At 42.5% G+C, this 4,870-nt stretch overlaps 1 non-coding gene across 1 annotated transcript; it reads left to right on the plus strand.

Moving 5' to 3' along the window:
• The first annotated feature begins 1,359 nt into the window (after positions 1 to 1,359).
• LOC126096060 (small nucleolar RNA U3) lies at positions 1,360 to 1,566 on the plus strand. Its single transcript, XR_007522017.1, has one exon. It is a non-coding gene; the product is annotated as a small nucleolar RNA U3 (small nucleolar RNA).
• The last annotated feature ends 3,304 nt before the right edge of the window (positions 1,567 to 4,870 follow it).

The raw sequence follows: 4,870 nt of genomic DNA on the forward strand, positions 1-4,870 counted from the left end.
TCATAATATTCTTAAAATGTGTGATGAGCATCGCACATGCGTTATACACTTGATGTTTTTCTTTACAGTACATTGTAACATCAAGTGTATAACGAATGTACGACGTTCATCAAGCATTTTAAGAATATTATGAAGTGTGACACAGTGATTTATGTACAATATATGTGCAAAGGTCAAATAGAAGAACATATATATAGAGGTAGGAAACCACTTGGACGACAACACAGATCGCCATCTAATGGAACGTATTGTTGAGGAGACAACATGCTGTTTTTCGAAACATCTATGTAACGAAAATATTAGTCATCTGAAGATGGGCATGGTAGCTTTAAACCGGTTGTGGTACTAAAATAAAACATTTAAACTATTTGTGGCTAGTTGCGTCTTTCACCAGCTATCACTAACGACCGCGGTATTCACAAGATCCAACGTGGATAAAATAACATATATCTTTCCACTATGCTTTTATTTACATAGCCGGAGTTAGTGAAGAGCTGACAGCTTTCCACAGATATAGACTAAGAGCAATGTAAGTTATGTTGCGTCATTTGCTGATGATAAAAACTGTTTTTTAGAAAAGGCCCTTTTAAAGCTAAAAAACATGAATTTATGAATGTAAATTGTGCTTACAGGGGAAGCACAGTCGTAAAAAGTCTGCATACTGCTACGTATTGTATGTCCCCTCCACTGTACATTATGTTTACAATTTCACTTAAAAATGTTACACATGATGGAGAAATTATCTTTGTGTGCAGTGTAAGCAAGCGCATCTAGCATGTACATCATCTCTGAAATGGTGCAAATATAATATGAAGTCGAGAGGATATACAGCAAACAGCATGTCGTCTGCTCCAAACACATTCCGGTATAGGGCGATATGTTTTGTTGTGGTCCATGTGGTTTTGTAGCTCTATGTAGATGTTCTTCAGTTTCACCGTAGCACACATTTTGTATATAAATTACTGTGGCACACTTCATAATATTCTTAAAATGTGTGATGAGCATCGCACATGCGTTATACACTTGATGTTTTTCTTTACAGTACATTGTAACATCAAACATTTTAAGAATATCCCCAGAATGAGATTTTCACTCTGCAGCGGAGTGTGCGCTGATATGAAACTTCCTGGCAGATTAAAACTGTGTGCCCGACCGAGGAAACATCCCCCAGGCTGTGGCTAAGCCATGTCTCCGCAAATTCCTTTCTTTCAGGAGTGCTAGTTCTGCAAGTTTCGCAGGAGAGCTTCTGTAAAGTTTGGAAGGTAGGAGACGAGGTACTGGCAGAAGTAAAGCTGTGAGGACCGGACGTGAGTCGTGCTTCGGTAGCTGAGTTGGTTTCCCGGCCGGGGCACACATTTCAAGATCATACTTCACAGGATCATTTCTGTAGTATGTCTTCAACTCTCTCTAGTTCAAAGCTGGAGTAGACGTAACCACGATGATGAGTGGTAGCACTGTCCCTGAGCGTGAGGCTTGCGATCGAGATTCATCGCATCTTGGTTGTAATCGATGATCGTTCACCACATTCTGAGGGATGTGGGAAGGGAATAGCGCTTTCCGAGTGGTGGTTTTATTATACTGCACCGAGCTCCCCAGGACCAGGAAGACGACCACCCGCGACATCTACCGCCTTCTCCGAAAGTCCCCACCCCGCAACCCCGTCGAAACACGTCACCCCCAGGTTTCATGGCCTACAGTTTGGAAAACGATCCACCAACCGTATCACACCACTGACACCACCTCTATGTGGTACCTTCTCGTCAACGGCAAGTATACTACAAGACAGAAACTGCATCGCATCGCACTGGTGGACTCACCCCTGTGCCTCAAGTGCAATGTCGAAGATACAGATTTACATCGTTTTGAGTGTGGGCCAGCAGCAGCTGTCTGGACCCTCGTACAGAAGATTGTGGCTTTCTACCTCCGAGTACCACCACATCACGTTTCTCCCACAATGATGATATATCCCGACACGACCTACTTTCCATCGGCTAAGTGGCACGCCATCACATGGATCAGTGGCATGGCTGTCAACTACCTCTTCCGGGACGACATTGTCGATCCGGCGGACTTTTGGACACGCCTCCAAGTACATCACCACACCCTTCGCCGGCATCGACACTATCGGGCCACTTTCGCGAACTATTTACAGAGCATTTTCACCAACCCGCCTCAAAGCTGGAATCTGAACGAACCGTGCCAGCCAAGACTGGACGATCCCACGTTCCCCTTCAATGGTCAATGATAGAATGCATTTTGTTCTAATGGCGCGCCAAAGTGGAGCATGGCGCGGAAAGTATTCCTATTTTATTTCACTTCTCTTTTCTCCTCCTCTTCTAGTTTTTTTTTCTCCTTACACATGTTTATCCTTTTCACACATAGCTCTCTATCTGCAGCCTATTTGTTTTCTTTCTCTTGTGCTCAAAAAAAAAAAAAAAAAAAAAAGAAATTGCTGCTGATGGTGAGACTGTATACTCATTTATGTTAACAAAAAACATAAAAATACAAAAGAAGGCCGTTGCGGAAATATAGCTACCTTTTATGTTTTACGTTTTCAAAGAATATTGTGTTATTTTATAAAAAATAAAATAAAATAAAAAACAAAAAAAAAGAAAAAAAAAAAGAAAAACAAAAAAAAGAAAAAAAAAAGTTGGTAGAGCACTTGCCCGCGAAAGGCAAAGGTCCCGAGTTCGAGTCTCGGTCGGGCACACAGTTTTAATCTGCCAGGAAGTTTCATTTTAAGAATATTATGAAGCTTTTTACAACAATACTTGTAAGCACAATTTACACTGACAAATTCATACCTTTTATAAAAAATAGTTTTTATCACCGAAAAACGAAATATAACCTACGTTGCCCTATCTTCAATCTTCGTTGATCCATCAAGAAATAAGTTGCCCTAGGTCGGCTGCTGTGGAAAGGCGTTTGTGTTCTTCAATAAAATCAGCTATTTAAATAAACAGTTCTTCGCCTGAAGATGATGGTATGAACCTTCGAAACTAGTAGTGGCAAAATAAATGAATGACGCAGAGAACTATTTTGTATATACGAATCGTAAATGTTGCGGTTCCAGTTAAGTCACAAACTGTGCCAACACGTGTTCACTGCAGGGTGCAGTTGCCTCGGACTTGTGATATTGAGAAGCACAGTTTGATATCCCCATTTATTATGTGGCTCCGTTGGATTCAGTTTCAGTATTATTCGACTTAATATTGGCGAGCAACATTTCGTAGCTCGAAAGTGACACCTTGGCAGTTGGTCAAGCATCCGTAGCCAGCTTGAGAAACAACAACCGTTTTGGGATTTCCAGCCGTTAGCTGCAGCAGCTCGCCTCCGTGCTCATTGCCCTACTCTGGTCAAGCTTACAACATCTCACCTCGCTGCTGCGTTAGTCTCCCAGACCCAGGAGCTAGCCAGATTTGTAAACTCACAAAGGGAGTCCCCCATTCAGTTCCAGTCCTTACAGACTCTGTAACGTTTGCCTACTAAACACACGTTTTCCACACGTCATTCAAAAATTCCTTTACCACAACGACACAAACTCTGCAACTAGCAGACCAGTTGTGATTTTCACTTGAGCGCTCTCCTCAGCAAAACGAACATGCCGAATCGTAGGAGTGTAGCAATGCTAAGCTGACGAGTACTATTACATTTCAGTTACAAAAAGGTAACTTATTATCTTAAATACCCTGACAGAAGTATGACGAAAAAGCGTTTTCGGGATCGATGTTGTTTACGCCCTCGCCTTCGTGTAGCGAACATGTTAGTTCTACGTCGGTTGGTGCAAGACGGATGAGTGACGCTACATAAGCAACAGAGGTCAGCGCTAGTGGCCACGCCCTCAGCGAAGCAAATCGTATCCTTCCATGCCTCTTTCCAAGTCAGTGCACGCAGAGATTCGGGCAGAAGACACGGTGAACGTTGGAAGCCTGCCATCGACGCCTGCGCCGCAATCGTCATCTACTAGACGGGAATAGTCAGTGAGCCATGGAGAATATTTGCCAGACGAAATATAATATATATAAATATAATATATAATATATATAAATATGAGTGTTGGAACTTTAATAGTGGCAACTATTTATTTACAGTTCGTACATGTTTCAAAGTTTTACTGACCTTCAAAGTACTCACCAGCATTGTATATAACCCGTTGCCAGCGATGTGGACGTCGTAGGATACTCTTAGCAGTGCCAGTTGTGTTAACAGTTCGAGCGGCGCGGTCTATCGCCCGACCAATTTGTAGCAGTTCTGAAGTGAATGCCGTGAAGTATTTCCTTCAATTTAGAAATCGAGTTGAACTCAAGAAGGCTTAAGTCAGGCGAGTGCAGTAGGTGGTATAGCATTTAGCAGCCCCATCAGTCAAACAAATCAGTAACAGCTTGCACTGTACGTCCTTGAGTATTGTCCTGCAAAATGATGGTCAGGTCCTGCAGAAAGTGTCATCACTTCTGTCTCTAAGCTGGTCGTAGGTTGTTTTCCAAAAATAAACAGCATATAGACAGAAGTGGTGACACTTTTTGCAGGAACTGACCATCATTTTACAGGACAGTGTGTGGATGCAAGCTGCTACTTATTTGTTTAACTGATGGGGCTGCTAAGTGCTATACCAACTACTGCGCTCCCCTGACTTAAGACCGCGTGAGTTCAACTCGATTTCTAAACTGAAGGAAATACTTTACGGCACTCACTTCAGAACTGCTACAAATTCGTCGGGCAAATAGACCGCGCCGCTCGAACTGTCAACACATCTGGCACTGCTAAGGGTATCCTACGACATCGCTGGCAACGGGTTATACACAATGTTGGTGACTACTTTGAAGGTCAGTAAAAATTTGAAACACGTATCTATTTTGTAAGAGCTGTAAAT

Source organism: Schistocerca cancellata, chromosome 8, assembly GCF_023864275.1.
Source record: "Schistocerca cancellata isolate TAMUIC-IGC-003103 chromosome 8, iqSchCanc2.1, whole genome shotgun sequence".
Taxonomy (NCBI): domain Eukaryota; kingdom Metazoa; phylum Arthropoda; class Insecta; order Orthoptera; family Acrididae; genus Schistocerca; species Schistocerca cancellata.